We start from the raw sequence: 20,248 nt of genomic DNA, 5'->3' as shown, positions 1-20,248 counted from the left end.
CTAGAATCATAGAATTGTACAGTTGGAAGTGACCCCGAGTCCAACCCAATGCATTGTTGGAATCCCAACTAAAGCACCCATGACAGATGGCCATCCACTGTCTGCTTAAAAACCTCCAAGGAAGGATAGGCCACCACTTCTCGTGGTAGTCTGTTCCACTGTCGAACAGCTCTTAGTGTCAGAAAGTTCTTCCTGGTGTTTAGTCAGAATCATTATTTAGTCAGAACATTAAGGAAGGCAACACCCCTGTTCAGGCATTTTTTAAAGAAAGGCACAATGGCACAAAGTGTGTAGGGTTGCACATCCATTGACCTGTCTGTGCCACCCCTGACTTTCCTGGTTGAGTGAAAGCAGGGGTGGCCAACTCCCAAGAGACTGAGATCTACTCACAGAGTTAAAAACTGGCGGTGATCTACCTCCTTTTGGGGGGTTCAGGTCAAAGTTGTTGAGCTTTTTTATGAAGGAAAGCCCTGTTTTAGGGGTTCAGGTCACAGTTGTTGAGCTTCTTTTAGGGAGGAGGAAAGCCACATTTTAGGGGGTGCAGGGCAAAAATGTGAGCTTTTTTTAGGGGAGCCAAAGTTGTTGAGCTTCTTTGGGGGGAGCCAGTGATCTGCCAGTGATCTACCACAGACACCCAGTGATCTACCGGTAGATCACGATCTACCTGTTGGACATGCCTGGTGTAAAGGACTGCAGGACCTTCTCAGCCCATTCAGCTGAATGTAGTTAGAAATCCCCTTCACACTTGCCCTCTCAACTTTGGAAGGTCAGGAGTGGAACAGGCAGGGTGGGGCCATGCTGGTCCATGTGCCCCTAATGTTTACCAGATGGTTTGCATGCTCACACCTTCCTTGAATGTTACTCCCCAGAACAGGGGAAATGGCGAGAATAGGAATGGAGGATAAATTTGAGTCAGTTCACATCTAAAGATGAACTTACCTAATTTGCATGAATGTGAACCAAAACACAGCTATCCCTCAAACACCACATTATCTAAATTTTGTTATGCAGTTCTCTGACCAGGTAATATGCAAAAAAGGAAAAAGGAAAAAAAGAAGTGTATACTAATGTAAAGTGGACTATATTTATGGCTATGAATTAGGTTGTTAATGCTTATGTTTCCATTCACCTGGAAAAGGCTGAATGCAAAGATAGCTGATTTTCCGTCTTCAAGCAGACCTCCTGTATCAATGATCCAGCATCCCTAATTTTGCCATTTCTTCGCTTCATGCTAATTTTTTTTGTACTCAACACATTTGCAAAATGCACTGTTTTACACTTGCTTACTTCACACTATTTTTCAAGCAACACTTTTGCAAAACGCACCATTTGCTAGCATGCATCCTTTTCCTAAGGGCAACCACCCGCCAACTTTGATCTGACAGGAGTTTACTATGTCACCATTAGTTTCACATTTCCCATCTCACCCCATCCCTCCTGCTTGTGTTACAGTCAGTCTATCATATCCTAAGGGCAACTGGCCTCTGAGGCCTGTTCTGTTCAAATGAAGCATCTGCACAGAGTGGAGAACAAGACTAGGAGCAACAGTAACAGCAGCCATTTCTAAAATGAAGAACTTCAAAACATTGATGCTCATCAAAGTGCCACTGCCAGACATGAGGGCATGGATACTTGCCGGCAGCATCACAGACTGAGCATGGGTGCCTGTTTCAGCCCAGCCAGAGCACTTGGAGAAGGCCACACATTTCTCTTGGAGCCATAAGAGCCATGTTGACAGGGACAAACAGACATCCTTGGATCCTGCATCAGTGTGTCTAGGGAATTGTTGGTTCTGGCAAAGCTTATACAGCTGCGGAATATGGAGGAGGGCAGGGAGAAGGAAATATTGTTGTACACGAGCATGTTGTTGTAACACCCGAAATTGTAGAAGGTAAGGAAAGAAGAAATCATGAGCAAGACATTGCATTGCTGATAGATCAGACTAGTACTGTGCTGAAAATTTCATGATCAGTCTCCATTTATAAGTGAGAATAGAAACTGCACCTGAAAATGACCAAAGTGGAGTGAAAAGGTCAGTTGTTGTTGTTGTTGTTGTTGTTGTTGAGCTCCGTCTGCTGCTGCTGCTTTTGGCACAGGAGGGAGCTTCTACATATTGGAAGTTCAATGGAGTGCTTGTCCCACAATCCTTTGGGTATGGCCATGGCAGCTCACTCCAAGTTAACACTCCTTTGGGGCATCTCCAACTCTGGAGGTGGGTCATGCCAAAGGGGAAGCACCACACAGTTCACTCTAAAATGAGAGAATTCATGAAGGATATAAGAAACACTGTTGGGGATTAGCTGAAGGGAAAGAAAATGCAAGGCTATTCCACTGCATACTGTCAATTATACCTTCAAGGAGCTATTTCCTTACACAATTAAAGTGTGGATTAGTTTCCTCTTTTTAGTAGATTGGGAAGCTTTCCTTATCATGTATTAGCTATTGTCCTGCACACGACAGTGGTTTTACTCACCAGAGAGGCTCAATGGAAGCCCATTTAACTATTATGGCTAATGATTCATACAAATCGGAGTTAGGAGACCAGGACTGATGAAGAACTGTGCAAGCAAGTCAAAATGTGTTGCAGGAGAAAAGACTCAATTATTCTCCAAAGGCGAGAAAGAAAAACATTTCCTTTCCCTGCTCTCCTCTAGATATCTGACAAAATCATGAGCTGAAATGTTAAACTATTGTTACAATTTGGAAAGCATAAAAATGGGGTGGGGTGGGGAATAAAATAAAATGGCAAGCTGAAAAATGCTGAAGATCATCACAGTATCGTGGATTTTCACTCCTTCTACTAATAACTGACAACGGATGCTTTGATCAAGCAGATTCTGTTGACAGAGATTTTCTACAGCAGACAGAAACTCTTATCTTCAAGCCATGAAACACAAAAAAATGTTCATAAAGACCACTTTGAATGCCATTTTCTCTGCATTATGTAAGTTTAGGGATTACTGAGCACAGAAAGGGATGTGATGAAAGATACAAAGCTTGGAAGGTGCTCCAGTGCACAGCAATTCATTACCATTACATTACATTATTCCATATTCAGGAAATATGTCAGTATTTCCCAGACTTAGGGTAGTTGACACACTCCCCTCCCCCTTGATAAAATCTGAGACACATTAAAATACCTTTACTGGGAGCAACCAAAAGCTCTCAATGATGTGACCTTCCAGAACTCCTTATCAGGCAAGATGTTACATAAAATAGGTAAGGGGGATGAGGAAAGATTTAAAAACCAATCTGTTCTATCTGGAGTCGCCCTTGGGCCTGATTCAGAAGCTCCAACTGGTGTAGTCAGATTGCTGATGAGGGCACATTATTATGATACACACACACACATATATACATGTGTACACACACACACACACACACACACACACACACACACACACACCACATTTTTCCCTGATGGGACTCAAGCTGGCTTACACAGAACTGCTAAAAACATAGAAAAAACAAAAATTTTAATACAGTTAAACATTGTTAGAAGTAAAGCTATATACATATAAAATCTATTTAAACCATACAAATGATTACAATATAAACAGCATGTGACACCACTGTTTAAAACATTTGCACTGGTTGCCTGGTTGTACATTACAATGTGATAAGGATAATAGAGATGAGGTGGAGCGGCTGACAGAGTGGTGCAGAGTTAATAACTTCCTCATAAATACAAAGAAAACAAAGGAGCTTGTGGTGGACTTTGGGAGACAGAAGAACGGGGTCCAGCCACTTTTGATTGACGGAATCTGTGTGGAGAGGGTAACAACATTTAGATTTCTAGGCATTGAGCTACAGGAGGATCTGTCCTGGAGTGTTAATACAAGGGGGCTTGTGAAGAAGGTGCAGCAGAGACTGTACTTTTTGAGAATTCTAAGGAAAAACCATCTTCCACAAAAGCTGCTGCTTGCCTTCTATCACTGTGCCATACAGAGCGTGCTCACGTACGGTTTATGTGTGTGGTATGGAAGCTGTACTTCTCAGGATAGGACAGGCTGTGCAGAATTATTAAAACAGCAGAGAGCATTATTGGCTGCTCACTCTCCACCTTAGAACAAATCTATACGACCAGGTGCCAATAGAAAAGCACTAGGCATACCAAGAGATCCAACGCACCCTGGTCACCGTTTCTTTGAGCTCTTACCATCGGGACGGAGATATAGAACAATGCAGGCAAGAACAAGCCGTCTCAAGAACAGTTTCTTCTCTAGAGCAATTTTGGCCTTAAATGAAAAGTCTGGACTTTGAAGTGATCTTATTTTACTTGTTATATTGTATTGTATTGTATTGTCTTAATTAGTGTTTTGTAGTAATTTTGGATTATGTGGAATATCTAAGCTTTATCTGAGTGGATATGGTAACCGAGTAATTTCATTGTTCCCGCAAGGGGACAACGACAATAAAGATTATATTATCTTACTTCTGAGCCAGGTTGAAGGTCCTTGTCCTAATTTACTAAGTCGTGAATGACTTAGGTTCAGGGTACCTTCAGGACTGCCTGAAACCTTATATCCCAGATGAAACACAGCTGTTGTCCTCTAGAATGGATCCTGTAAAGTCCATTCCCCCCAGACAATCCTGTGAAGAGCCCCCCTGGCACCCCATAGCTTATCTTGTCACTGGAACCTGTTGGGCAGCCAGCTGCAAACTGTTTCTGTCTATTAGCCTCCTACTCACTTCTGTCTTTCCTCAGTTTGGAGCTCTCCAGCTTTGCCTTAAGTGGGCATGTGTCAAGCACACACATGAAGCCAGAGATGCAGCCGTAATTTGCCACAGTGAAGAATTGTGCATGCACTGCAATTTTCCGGCACACTTAGACCGGCAGTTTCATCCATTTAAGTTCCTCAAACCAAGCTTAAGTGGCCTCATTTCTACAGTTCACTGAGGTAACAGCCCCTTGAGCAAGGACCCTTGTGCCCGATCCAGTGCTGCGTAAGAGACCATAGAGACATGGGTTGCTAAAATCAAAGCTTCCTATATATCATTGCTGCTGGTAATAATAAGAACGTGGAAGATCTTCTTATAAAATTGGACACCGTTTACCTTTCAAGGAACCGGAGTTTGCTGATGAGTGGCTCTTCCTTTTGCCTGTTCTGCTGCACAGTTTATTTCATTTCATCTCTGAGCAGAACAATAAAAAATGATACTGATCAGAGAGGCCTTTTTATTATTGCTTTTCTATCTCACTGTTTCTCCTTTTGGATCTTGAGCATTTCAGCTTTGTCAATATTGTCATTCGATGGCTACTCTGGAAATGATTAGCTGCTTCAAAGCTTTATTTGATCTGTAGCTAATGTAGTGCCAATACTGTAACTGGCAATTGCTCATATTCATTTCTCTACCAATTCACAGACAATCAGATTCATTCCCACCTTGAGACCCAGATATCAACATTCACCTGAGCCCATCAAAACAGTCAATCTACATAATGGAAAAATGTAAAAATCCAGGGGTCAGGTAAGTGCACTTTCTTCTTTCCAGCTACAAGGAATATTCTATTAGCATAACTTGCAGTCTCCAGCTGCATATGATTTCAGCAGGTCAAATAAATGTTTGCCATTCCATTTGGTTCTTTTAAAAATGAAACAAAACAAACTTTTTTCTTATTTTAGTTATCGAGTACCTTTTTCTGTAGATTGTGGACAAAATATCTAGTGCTTATTTTTAGTCATTGTTATGCAACCTACCCTCCTATTTTTAAGTAGAAATGAAAGGCATACATAAGGTGCATGGGGCGTTAGGGGAAGGGCAGTAATTGGTGGGGACGTGTTGTGCTCCTTCTTTTTGTCCACCTTTGGTCCCCACCCTGCACTCAGTTCTCAGAACCAGTGTGGTGTAGTGGTTAAGAGTGGTAGACTCGTAATCTGCTGAACCAGGTTCACATCCCTGCTCCTCCACATGCAGCTGCTGGGTGACCTTGGCTAGTCACATTTTTCTGAAGTCTCTCAGCCTCACTCACCTCATAGAGTGTTTGTTGTGGCGGAGGAAGGGAAAGGAGAATGTTAGCCACTTTGAGACTCCTTAGGATAGTGATAAAAGGTAAAGGTAAAGGACCCCTGAGAGTTAAGTCCAGTCGCGAACGACTCTGGGGTTGCGGCGCTCATCTCGCTTTACTGGCCGAGGGAGCCAATGTTTGCCCAGACAGTTTTTCTGGGTCATGTGGCCAGCATGACTAAGCCACTTATGGCGAAACCAGAGCAGCGCATGGAAACGCCGTATACCTTCCCACATATTTATTTGCTTACACTTGACGTGCTTTTGAACTGCTAGGTTGGCAGGAGCTGGGACCGAGCAACGGGAGCTCACCCCGTCACGGGGATTCGAACCGCCGACCTTCCGATTGACAAGCCCTAGGCTCAGTGGTTTAGACCGCTGAGTGATAAAGTGAGATATCAAATCCAGCCGCATTAGTGATAAAGTGAGATATCAAATCCAAACTCCTCCTCCTCCTCCTCCTCCTCCTCCTCCTCCTCCTCCTCCTCCTCCTCCTCCTCCTCCTCCTCCTCTTCTTCTTCTTCTTCTTCTTCTTCTTCTTCTTCTTCTTCTTCTTCTTCTTCACCTGAGGCTCCTAGAAGCTGCCAGTATGTGACAGCAGCCACACTCCTTGAATGACTTTGATTGGCAAGCTAAACCAGGTGAGGGTAGCCAAGAGTCTCAAAGCCTTAGTGAGTTAGGGTCTTCCCCAGGTTCTGACAGATAGAGTGCCTGAGACCAATAGTGAGTTCAATGGTCGAAGTGGATAAAACAATAACCACTGAGAGTGCCCATACAGGTTAACCAGCTAGTGGGAAGGTTTATACTAGAACAGTGAGCAATAATGAATATTTTGCAGAAATTTTGCTTTCTAACCCATTTATTGCTTAAGCTGCTTCTGTTATCCACACTCACTTGCAAATTTCCCACTCATTTCCTTGGTATCTGTTGTCTAGCATCTAGTTAACACCAGTACAAAGCATATGCCTGATGGTTTTAGCCTATGTGTTGGCAGAGTCTTTCATTGTGGCCTTTCACACCAAACTAGAGTTAGAGGGGCTGTTGTGTTAATTAGCTAATTTGTTCATCACTTAAAAGGTGTGAGACACTATAGACATGCAATGGATTATTTACGGCAAGCTTGATACGTATTCCTAATACTTTTCAAATCCCAACAGTAGACCATTTAATTAAAAGAATTTCATCTGCCGTAACATAACCTAGTGGTGATCTGTTTGAATCCATTTCAAAATATTTGCAACACTGAATTTCATTAGAAGTATTTACAAAAATATCTGATGGTTTCTCTGCAGATTCTACACGGCATACCCTAATTTTAGTGTTCATGAAGACAAAATACCTAACATTTTAACAGCAAGGAGTAACAGCTTGAAACTGGAAATCAAAAGCTTGCTATTCAATAGAATGAATAGAAGGAACTAGCATCTCAGTTTTATTGGCTTGTTGTTGTTGTTTAGTCGTTTAGTCATGTCCGACTCTTCGTGACCCCATGGACCATAGCACGCCAGGCACTCCTGTCTTGCACTGCCTCCCGCAGTTTGGTCAAACTCATGTTCGTAGCTTCGAGAACACTGTCCAACCATCTTGTCCTCTGCCGTCCCCTTCTCCTAGTGCCCTCAATCTTTCCCAACATCAGGGTCTTTTCCAAGGATTCTTCTCTTCTCATGAGGTGGCCAAAGTATTGGAGCCTCAACTTCACGATCTGTCCTTCCAGGGAGCACTCAGGGCTGATTTCCTTAAGAATGGATAGGTTTGATCTTCTTGCAGTCCATGGGACTCTCAAGAGTCTCCTCCAGCACCATAATTCAAATTTATTGGCTAGTTGAAGACATTTTTTTCTTGGCTGGACTTTCAACACTATCACATGGAACCCGCAAAAATAAAGGAACTGAGAGTTAGTAACATCCTGAAAATACTATGAAGAGGTTCACATTTATGGCCAGTGTTCATGTGCAGATTCCATGTGGATAGCGGTACCGCCTTGTGTATACACACAGCAGTCATGATTTGTGAGGTTTCAGATTGCACTAGTTAACCATGTAGACAAGCCCCATGCAGAAGAACATCTTCTAAAATAGTATCTCCAGAAGAGTAGTACCTCATTGCAAGGATAGTGGCACTCCTGAGATGCTCAGAAAGGGTCTACCATAAGTGTTAACTCAGGGGTAACCAAGGCAGTTCCCTGCAGATATTGCTGGACTGCAACTCCCATCAGCCCTAGCCAGTATAGTCCACAGTCGGGGTTGATGGGAGTCGTAGTCCAGCAAACATCTGGAAGTGTCAAGGAGCTGTGAAGCATGTCCAGGTCAACAACGGCACAGGGAAGCACAGGAGGCATGAAATGCAATTAACAGAAAATAATGACATAGTAGAGCCCTCTGGTTTGTCCTTCTCTCTAGCCTCTCATTCTGGATCACTCCCAAGCAGGCATAGGTTGCATTAAAAGGCTGTGCTCCTCCTCTGTGCCTTTCTAGTCAAGCAATGTGCAGTACTCTCCTTGAGTGGGGTGTCAGGATGGAGGGAGGAGAGCCAGCAGGAGGGAAACTGTCCTGTTGCTGGGTAGCAAGGGCAACTGCTGACTCCTCTCTGTCTGCATCTGCACTCACACTGGGACTCTCAGACTCTAACCCTGTCCTGGAAGGCCCTCCTTCTCCAGACCCCACCTTGATGGCTCAAGCCTCCTGCTTCTAGCACCTCCCCGCTCAACCCTTCCCCAGACTCCTCTTCAGTATCCCACCACCATGACCTGGGATCTAAGTGTTCTTCTTCTGTGTCTTTGTCTTCTCTTGGGCAGGAGCCTCCCACCACTCTTCATCAGCCAGCCAGCCCCTGACAGGTAGGCACCGCAGTGGCTGCCTCTGTGTTATGTATTCTAATCTCCTCAGCAAGGCGTACTCTGAGGGCTTTGAAGGGCATCAAGAATATCAAGCAATATAGTAAATAATCTCTCTCTCTCTCTCTCTCTCTCTCTCTCTCTCACACACACACACACACACACACACACAAATAAAGTGTGCATATAACTAGACAATCAAGGTGGCTCAATCCCGCAGTCAGGAATCAAGATAAAAAACACATACTAAATTCCCCAGCTTTTGTTAACTAAACAACATAACAGTACACTAGCTGTAAAAACAGCATCAGGGCATCAGTTTAAAAACCAGCAGCAGATAAAAACCTGGCAGAACAGAAAGATTTTGACAAGCTTTCTAACCATCAAGAGGGAGAAAGGTACACAACAAGCCTACAACAGCCAGAGACAGTTTGTAAGGATTTGGAAGAGCAGAGTTTCTTGCTGTAAAATAAAATAAAATAAAATAAAATAAAATAAAATAAAATGCAGCACCGGGATCATGTACAGTCATACCTCTTATTTCATCAGTCTCTGGTTGCATTTTTTCAGGATACAAACGCAGCAAACCCAGAAGTGTATATTTCTGGCTTTCGCCGTGCACACGTGCGCAGAAGCGGCACTCTAGTTGTGGACTTTTTGGGGTGTGAACGGCATCCCGGAATGGATTGAGTCCATGACTAGAGGTACTGTACAGTGGTACCTTGTGTCGCGTACCGTCCAGGTTATGGAATCTTTGGATTGCGGCTGCGGCAAACCCGGAAGTGTATACTTCCAGGTTTCATCGCTCACGCATGCGCAGAAGCACTCTATTGCACCATGCACGTGCGCAGAAGCGGCGTCTCTAGTTATGCATTTTTTTGGGTGCTCACGGCACCCCCAAATGAATTAAATCCATAATCAGAGGTACCACTGTACCAGGAAGCAGAAGGAATTGAATGGTTTTCTATGCATGCTCTCAGTATGTGATGACGGTAAAGGGGGCGAATTTATCTTCCTGTCTCCCATATTCTGTGAATTTTGGTTCTTCCAATGAAATTCAAGGCAGGAAAATGGACCAACACTTTCACAGAACACAGTCTAGAGCTGCATACACACTTCTGTTTACTCTGCATCCAGTCTACTCCAACTGCAAGTGAGGGTAGTTGTGCTGCAGACATATGTCTATCTTGAAAGACAATGGATTGTGCCTCCAGGGTTGAAGTCAAACTGTTGCATTAGCAGCACTGAAGTGACCTCCACGGGGCACAAGCCTGAACTCTGTATGTGTGGAGGTCCTGGGCTGCCCAGATGACAAGACCCCACTCTCGGCCTTGCTGATGTTGCCCAAAGGAAAGCAGAGCAATATGTTTGGCACCTACTTGGCTGCAGGAGTTGCCATCCAACAATCTTAGTGATTCCGCTCCAGATTTGTGTAGGGTTTACTCCTTAGTCTTTTCTTCTTCTGAAGATATCCCACAAAGCACAGGAGGTTTAGGATCAAAGTGTTCCTTCTCCTGGATGAGCTACCTTCTCAGGTTGATGAGCCCCATCTGCCCTTCACTTCCCTCTACACCATGTGCAGAAAACACCTTCTTCGCCATTGGACCCACTATTAGTCTAATCCGCTCAGAGCCTGTCTATACATGCAGGGGAAATCCCTAACTCAAAGAGGGTTCTAGGCCCATCGGTTGCTCTCACCTGCTTTAGTTGGCCTGTTGAAGACACAGCGTTAGCCACTGTCCATATTTATCCCATAGTTCATTATGAAATATTGTGTTTTGATACATTCCCCCCAATCTTCAATCCAGATAGAGTAAAAGAATGATGGACATGCTTTTTAAGTGTGTAATGTGTATTCAGCCTTAAAATATGGAATTTGTCGTGATGCAGTGATGGCACAATGGCTTTAAAAGAGGATTAGGCAAATTCATGGAGGATAAATTTACCAAGCTGGTATAAGATAAACAGTGATGGAGATCTATTGCCTTTATGTCCTGCTTCTAGGTTTCCCAGAGGTATGTGGCTGCCCTCTGTTTGAAGCAAGATGTTGGACAGGGAAGACAACCTGTAATCCTCTAGATCAGGCATGTCCAGCAGGTAGATCGTGATCTACCAGTAGATCACTGGACATCTGTGGTAGATCACTAGTAGATCATTGGCTCTCCCCCCAAAGAAGCTGAACCACTGTGGCTCCCCTAAAAAAAGCTCAATATTTTACCTCCTCCCTGAAAAAACTCAACAACGACCTGAACCCCCCAAAAGGGGGTAGATCACTAACTCTGTGAGTAGATCGCAGTCTCTTGGGAGTTCACCACCCCTGCTCTAGATGTTGTTGGACAACAACTCCCTTCATCGCTGAACACTGCCCCTGATGGCTGGGGCCAATGGGAATGCTAAGGGCCACAGGTTATTCATCCCTGGTCTAGGGGGACCTTTAGTCGGATCCATTAGGTTTCTTCTTATGTTTTTTTTTAAATCCTTATATTCTCTCTGAATAATAAAGTTAATAACTTTTTTAAAAAGTGCATTAAGAACCCAAATATTTTGCGTTTTGAAGTCTAATGCTAGGCATTGGGATTATTTTCAGACAGCAGCAGGGCAGTCTCGAGCAGGTCGGGCGCCTTGGCGCTGAGGGGCGGAGATCGCTCCGGCACCCTTGCAGCGCACAGCATGGCTTCCGCGTGGCTTTGCCGCGCAGCGCCCCACATGCCGGGCTGTTGCCCTAGTGCCGTGCACCACCGGGACTCTACCTAGAGCCGGCCCTGGACAGCAGCCTACCCAGTAGGTTGCAGTGCACGATTTGCTTGTTAAAAATGTTGAGTGTGATAGTAGACAAAACATATGGGAAGTGAAGATTCATCTTCAGTTGGTGCTTTTCAGCAGGTAGTGAGTAAAATAGAGTGTTTGATTTACAACCCAAAGATAGGCCAAAATGAACACATTTATTTAAAAAGCACCTTTCACACTCTGAAAAAACCTTTGACAGCATTACTTAATAAAAAAAAAACCTCAGTGCCATTGAAAATTCATTTATGAGTGGAATAGCAGTTAGCAGCTGACACCGCTAATGTGTGCAGAGAATCTTTCCTCGGGTTTGTCCATCTCATCTTTCATCTCTGTCTCAACAAATGAACTGTTTTCATAGCATGATAATTATGCTGTCTTGTCTCCCCTAAAATACTGTGATTTCACTCCAGTGAGAGAAATAAAAATGAGATGAACTATGTGAGTGAAAGGCTTGAAATACAATGCAGGTCAGGCATCGTTTGTAATGGTGGGTCGGGGGGGGGGAGAATATTGGGAGTATTAAAGCACAGCGTAGTTTTACTTCTTCTGACAAAAGTCACAAAGAGTGGCGACAACTGCTGCTGTTTCATTTATCAGAAGAAGCCAGAGCTTTGCTTTTTTAAAGAAGGGTCAGTGTAAAATACCAGTTAAGCTTAAAGTATTGCAAGACAGAAATCATGAAAAGCGGTGACAACTGCTACTGCTTCATTTCTCAGAAGAAGACGGAGTTTTGTTTTTGTTTTGTTTTTTTAAAAAATAACAGCCCATGTAAAATACTAGTTAAGTTTGAATTCTTGCAAAACAGGCCAAGAATGCGAGTTTATTTTGTTTGCCTTTATTGCTTTGCCAGCTTAAATCAATTTTCTGCTGCATCAGCCAGAAAGAGGTCAGACACTCAAACAGTGCCAATGCTCTGAGTCCTGCAGGTGGAAATACAGCTAGGTGGAAAGCAAAATCAAACAAAACTGTCACTCAGAAAATGCATAAATAAAGCTACACGTATCTTTAGATATACTGAACTGGGGGAGGGGGGTAATAGGAAAGAGAATCAATATGCTTTGGGACATGGTTTCTTGCAGGGTTTTTGTTTGTTATTTTTACATATCGGAACAATATCCACTGGGAATGGTTCAGAATATAATGCTCAGCTTAAGAAAAACCACTGTAAATCATGCAGGGTGGTGGTTCATCCTTACCAGTGGCTCCCATATGTGTATTTCAGGACCACAAGTAGGGTGCTAATGACAACTGAGCTACCGTCATGCAGAGATGTCATCTGCATGAACTGGAACTGCCATGTAGGGGTTGTATGCTTAGGTGCTACAATGCCCCACAGTGGGGTAGCACTTTTCCAAGCAGTCAAATTGCACAAATCACACCAACCATATATATTGCTCCCCCGCTGAACTGCTGGCTGACAAAAATGTTGTGTTTGGTAGAACAGCCAAGTTACAAGCCCAGAGGTAATTTTACAGGTGTTGCTGAAGTGGAAGCTGGTTCATTAAGACTAATAGGGTCTTGTTCCACTATCCTCAGCCAGCCCCCACCTGGCTGCCTTACTGCAGATATTAATATCGTGCAGCTTGAAGTGACTGGATGCAGAAAAACTGACTCCTTTTAAAATGAAACACTGTTCACTATATTGTCCATTAGACCCATAAGATTGTTCAAAACTTGACTTGCAGAACTTCCTTCAAAACAGAACAAAAACATTAAAGATACATCCAAATAATTCCATACAAAATATTGTGCTGTCCAGCACAGGCTCAGCATCTTAGAAATAAAATATAATTCCAAACAGACCTATAAGAAAAGATCTCTCTCTCTCTCTCTCTCTCTCTCTCTCTCTCTCTCTCTCTCTCTCTCTCTCTCTCTCTCTCTCTCCTTACAGCCTGAAGCTATGTGCTCCTGGAGAGCTTCATTACATCCTTACTCCCACAGAGCCTGGGAACAAAGGACCCAAGCCACCACACTTCCAAGATGGCAAATTTGTACTTCAATAGCCTCCCATGTGATTTAAGGTTAAACACTCACATGTTAGCTAGCAGAGAACATAGTATACAGTGGAATTTCCCCTTGTTAAACCTTTTCTGCAATATACACTGTCAGTCTCCATTTTAGTGTCAATTAAAAATTATACTTAACATGCTTTCCTACTTACAAGAACACTAGTCATAGTTCCCTCAAAGAATTCTGGCAACCACAGCATTTTAAGTGTACTTAACAGCTCTCCAAAGAGGTACGATTTCCAGGTTAGTTTAATGATCAATCCCTCAGTCCCAGGGAACGCTGGGAATTTAGGAAATACAGGGTTTCCTAGAAAAGTCCCAGCACCCTTAACAAAAAAAACCTTTCTCAGGATCCTTTGAGGAAAGCCATGACTGTTTAAATCAGGCACCTCCAAACTTCGGCCCTCCAGATGTTTTGGCCAACAACTCCCATGATCCCTAGCTAATAGGACCAGTGGTCGGGGAAGATGGGAACTGTAGTCCAAAACATCTGGAGGGCCGAAGTTTGGGGGTGCCTGATTTAAAGTGTTATAATACTGCTTCAAATGTATAGTGCAGATGGGGCCATAGCATTCCATTATTGTACACCACACTTGAATCTGTCAGGATGAAGCATGGCTTAAAAAACAAAACAAAAAAGCAACAACACTGAATTAATTAATTAATTAATATAACTGTCAAACCATGATGTGGTGAAGCTTTCAGCATGCTTCATCGTATACTCTTGCATGCCAGTACAGCTAGTCTTTGGAACAGAGCAGGCTGTCAATCTTTTCAAACCATTGCATGTCTGCCTAGGCAACCTTTTACTTGAAGGGAGTTTATCAGAAAGAAATTGGCTGAGACACAGTTCTTCCTTCTCTTGTGTTTAATTAGCATAGAAGGTTTGTCTCTGATAAATGGTCAAGATCATACAAATCTGATTAGAACAATGATTGATGAATATGAATGATGGGGAAGGCAGGCAGGGAGTATTTTCTAGTATTCATTTTAAAACAAACTTGTGCCCTAAAATGTATAATAATTTGCAAGCGAAAAGGACATCTTCATTTTCTAAATGGGGTCTTTTTAAATGATAGGCAATAATGGGAGGATAAGTCCATTATTCATTTATAAGGGAATTAGCATAACAAAGCTGCTTAATGCGAGAGTTCAGAAAGCTCTGATTAATAAATTAATCCTTACATTTTACAATAGATCTCATTTTTGAATAATTCTTATAAGAAAATCTTTTAATAACTTCAGTGTTTTTCCACTCAGAATATTAACCAGTTGTTTGCTGCTGCACAAGCAGAAGTAAAAGTCCAAGAGCAGACAGCACTCTTATGCTGCATTGTGCTTGTAGCGGAGAAACTTTGCTGGGAACACTGCACATCTCATTCCATAGGAGGCAACTTGAAATGGGAGTGTGATATGTGTATGTGTGGCAAGAGCCAAAAAGAGCAAGTCTCGATTTCAGCCTGATCCTTTACAGAGAAGCAGGGCACACTCAGTTTAGCAAGGCCTGCCTGCACCCATGATGGCCACCTTTGCACACCTCATGCTCTCTCCAGAAAGCAAAGGGAGGAGAAGCTTTGTTGCACACTCTTATGCATCAAGACTTTATGGTTTGCTCTCACTTGAGAGCAGCTGCAACTAAAGTAAATGACAAGCAACTTAGGCCACATCTTCACCATATACAGTGGTACCTCGGTTTATGAACACGATTGGTTCCGGAAGTCTGTTCATAAACTGAAGCGTTCATAAACTGAAGCGAACTTTCCCATTGAAAGTAATAGAAAGTGAATTAATCCGTTTCAGACGGTCCGCGGAGTAAGCGTTCATAAATTGAAGCAAACTTTCCCATTGCAAGTAATGGAAAGTGGATCAATCCGTTCCAGACGGGTCCGCGGAGTACTTAAACTGAAGCGTTCATAAACTGAAGCCTGAGTGTAATTGGTTCCGGAAGTCTGTTCACAAACCGAAGCGTTCATAAACTGAAGCAAACTTTCCCATTGAAAGTAATGGAAAATGAATTAATCTGTTCCAGATGGGTCCGCGGCGTTCATAAACTGAAAATTCATAAACCGAGGTGTTCATAAACCGAGGTTCCACTGTACTTAAAGGACTGTTGTAGCACTTAAAACAGTCTTGTGTTCCCCCCACCCACCCAATGAATTTTGGAAACTGTAGTTTGTTAAGGGTGCAGGGAATTGCAGCTCTGGGACAAACTACCATTCCCAGGGTTCTTTATGGGGGGATCCCATCACTGTTAAAGTGGTATATTTTCTGGTGCCTACTGAAAAATCGTTTGTATAGGCAAGAAGAAGAAGAAGAAGAGGAGGAGGAGTTGGAGGAGTTTGGATTTGATATCCCGCTTTATCACTACCCGAAGGAGTCTCAAAGCGGCTAACATTCTCCTTTCCCTTCCTCCCCCACAACAAACACTCTGTGAGGTGAGTGGGGCTGAGAGACTTCAAAGAAGTGTGACTAGCCCAAGGTCACCCAGCAGCTGCATGTGGAGGAGCGGAGACGTGAAACTGGTTCCCCAGATTACGAGTCTACCACTCTTAACCACTACACCACACTGGCTCTCAAGCCTATCGAGACATGCAGAAGCTGTCATGTGTTTTAACCTGGGGTTAGCTTGCTGCTGATTTTATTTATTTTTGAATGTTTTACATATTTGCTGTATGATTTTTTTAATTTTTTTTTTGATATTTTTATTGTTTAAATTTTTTTTGGAAACCACATTGAAGTTTTATTGATTGCAATAATCGGTATATAGATGTGAAAGTGAGGCACTGGCTAGTCCCTGCTATTGAGGGGGCTGACGCCACATGACATGCTGGCATGGCACGTGTGACATTGCATATGATGTTACCACTCCTTAAGAACTTTGGGGGGTCCAAAGTGCCTTGCCGCCGCCCCCCTGCTGTTGTGAAATCAATATGTAAATGAAAATGAAATGAGACATGGTCTTATTTGCAAAGCTAGCCACAATACCAAGGATGGGATCCTTTCCCCCTTTCCAGGAGAGTTGTGGAGATGAATGAGTGATGCTGTGCTCCTGGGCACATGGAAGAAAACCCCACTTGTCTCAGTAGAATGACTGTAAATATGCATGGGTTCAGGCCTCAAGCTAGCCTTCTGGGCAGATGCTCAAAGAGAGGCAGGATGAAAACTAAGCATTGGCTGCAGGCCTCTCATCATCAACACAGTAGCTATCAATGTATTTGAATATCATCATCTTTTGGAAGCTATTAATGGTGCGAGACCTTGGTATGTATTTTGGTTTAAATGTGATTGCCTAATTTGGAGGTGTCGTCTTTAAATTGGGGGGGGGGCTTTTTGCTCATGGGTGAATTAATTATTAAAGCATGTCATAAAGCAATGACTTACAAACTGTGGTCTAATAAGAAACTCTTGTCTTTTGTTGGAGGCTTCTCAGGGGTTCCTCAGTGAGAACATTTCCTGAAAGATAGCCAGCCCACCACTAGTGATTTTTCCCAACAATGTGTAGTAGTTTCTAATGGTGTCTGCCTCCCAAACAGCTCTCTTGTTGCTTGACCCCTTTTTCTCTGACCTCGTGTTGCTGGTCAGCTTCTTCACAGAGCCTCCCCAGCTCAGATGGACTACTCTATTTCTCAGCCAGAAGACTGGAAATGAGGCACCACAGAGCATGGAGAACCAATGTGGTAACCTGAAATATACTCGGAGTCGAGAGTGAATTTCATGCTCTTTATTCAGCTCTTAGTCATCAAGGAGAAGAAGAGAAGAATGCCCTTTCCCCAAAACCATCTGCTTATATACATTATTTACACAATGGGCTTTGCGTGATTGGCTACTTCAGGACTACACCTGTGGGCCAATCAGTTTGTGGATTGACTTCTGCCAGCAGCCTGATTGGCTGCTCCTGTAGGCCATTCAGGTTGTGGATTCACTTCTGCCAGCCGCCTGATTGGCTGCTCCTGCAGGCCAATCAGGTTGCGGATTCACTTCCACCTGGAGTTGGATTGGGTGGCTCCTGCGGACCAATCAGACTGCTGATTCTGGATCCTATTGTTCTATGATTCAGCTCAGTACATAACATAACCCTTAGCCATGTCATTAGTGGCTTATGGGAGTTGTATTCCAACAATCTCTGGAGGGCACTATGTTGGCTACCCCTGCCCTATTATCTTCAAGTTTCTGGTTGGATGTGGGTTTCTGGCAGACTTAGTTTGTCATCGATAGGTGGGAAGAATAGTAATTGACAATGATGCGTAATATTTACATAGCACTTTTCCTATAAATTATTGAATAAATTCTTAACAACGAAAGTTTTCTGGGGGGTGACAGAGAACCAGATGCAAGTCAGATGTACATGTGACTTGATATGTGCAGAAGCAACATCCATATTCATGTCTAAGTGTTGTTGATGTATCATCTAAAGATCATAGAACTCAAAAAATGTGTGTCACTAAAATGCAGTGCTAGGTGCAGCCCAGAGAGCATATCTGTGTGACAGTAATTGTGTTCCTATCTTGCTTCTTATGCTGGATTGCATTAAAATTCCCCACAGCTTCAAACATGGTGTCTGTTCTCTTATCATAGTGTCAAGGGAGAAGGGACCCTGTTTCTATATCTGGAGAAAAATAGAATATTAGCAACCTTCCCAGCAAGGAGAGGAGAAAGAATTTAACAAGAGTGAAGAGTGGTGCTGGCTGCTGGGTATCAATATGGCTGCTTGAGCATCCCTATGAGGCTCTTGGCAAAGCAGATCATGAGGCATGTGGGGTATAGCTATGTGAATAAGTATCATTCCATATATATTAATATATTGATTGTGTTGCATATCCCTGCTTCAAAATGATGCCTGTTAACTTCTTGGTAGGTACTGTTTGCAAACTGGGTAGTCTTGAAGTGAATAAGCCATATTCAGGAAAAAGCCCATTACACTCCTAAAGTGTAGTAGGGGTTGCGGACGAGCTCAAAAGAAATCTGGGAGGGGGTGGGCTGTAGTTAGGCTGAATCATGGGGCGTGCCACAGACTTTGATTGACAGCACCATTTTATTTAACGCCCAGGTTACTTTCGTTTTCCCTCACTCTCGGCAAGCCTTCGAATCTCCCACCTGCCCGCCCACCGCTGTTTCTTTAGGCTTAGTTGACACTGCTTGCCCGTTCACGGGGGTTGCCTGTATTCAGGGGCCTAGTAGGAATTTTGCCACTTGGCTGATTGGCTGTTGCCATTTGGTTTTTGCCTACTGACAAGCAATTTGTCACTACTTGTTAGGTTGGCTGTTAGGCTTTGGTTAAAAATTGGTATAGGAGGGGCATGGCATAAAAATGCCTACCCCCCTTACTTGCTCCTTATAGAAGTATTCCATTAAAGGAATCCTGGGGCTCAGGGACTCTAGTCCATTCATCCTGCCATAGGCAAGGATGGTGCGGACATTACAGAGCCGAGCCTTGGGGAACATTCCTTGGGGGAGGAGAGTGCCTGTGAACAGTACCTCCAATCCCTTGGGGTGTTTACTTGACTTACCTACCATTAGGTAAGTCGGAGCTGGTCCTGACCCAAATGGGTCAGATGGAATTGGTCCTGCCCAACGGGGGTCAGATGGAAATGGTCCTGTACCTTAGAGTGGACAGATGGATTAACCAAAGCCTAAGCCAACACTCAGAATTAAAATGTATTTTTGAATAAAGTTGTGACCAAAATAATGCCAAAAACCCAAACCTAAAATATCGTGTCAGTTGTGAGTTATTTGGGATTTCTGGGAGCTTTGTCATGCAAATATGCTTTTAATAATCTAAGCCAAGATTGCTTTGAATTTAGTCTCTGCTCCTAAATAAGTTCAGGCCATCCCAAGATGTCCCTGCTACCTTTCTTTCCCTTTTCCTTTCCCTAAAAATTACTTTCAAGCAGCAGTGGTGAGTAGGTGGCAAGGAGGCAAGCTATTTCTTTTGTCTTCATTGGGTCTGAAAACCATACCAGCCATAGGCCTTGAGCACAAAAATTAATGGGAAATATAATTTGCTAGCACTTAAGACTTGGGACGCAAACATGACAGGCTACAGTGTGCCTGCAGAAGATCTCAGCATATACCCCCTCAAAAATCCATAATGAATTGATCCTCCTACCCAATTCCTATTCAATTCCTGTTTGCGCTGGCTTGACTTCTCTTACACTGAACATGCCCCCTCAGGAATGCCCCAGTTTCATTGGATAGCAGGATTTAACACCCATGCTTCTTCACATTTTGAACAGAGGAAAGGTACAATGGTGACTCTGCTCTGGCCAAATCCTGAGTGTACTGAAATTGGCCTGATTTGGTTTGGCGTTTGGGATTTGGTGGACCAGTCCTAGTTAGTAGCCTCCCTTTCAGTCCTCAGATGTTCCAACCACCAATCAGCTGTAGAATCTCTGGCATGCTACATGTTTCCTCAAAAATAATTCCAGCCCTGACTTGGCTGCCCAAGCAGCTGTATTTTCAAATTTTTATTTTTGCCAGGTAACGAGGCCTTTATTGTAGAGAGAACAGACAAATCGACAAATCCTGTGTTTGCAACAGCAGCCAAATGTAATGTACATGGTTCTTGTCAAATGCAAAAGAAAGGGGGGTATTTCGAGTTGGAAGCTAGTGA

The sequence above is a fragment of the Zootoca vivipara genome, chromosome 8 (genome assembly GCF_963506605.1).
Source record: "Zootoca vivipara chromosome 8, rZooViv1.1, whole genome shotgun sequence".
Lineage (NCBI taxonomy): Eukaryota > Metazoa > Chordata > Lepidosauria > Squamata > Lacertidae > Zootoca > Zootoca vivipara.
Note: the sequence above shows the minus strand (reverse complement) of the source record.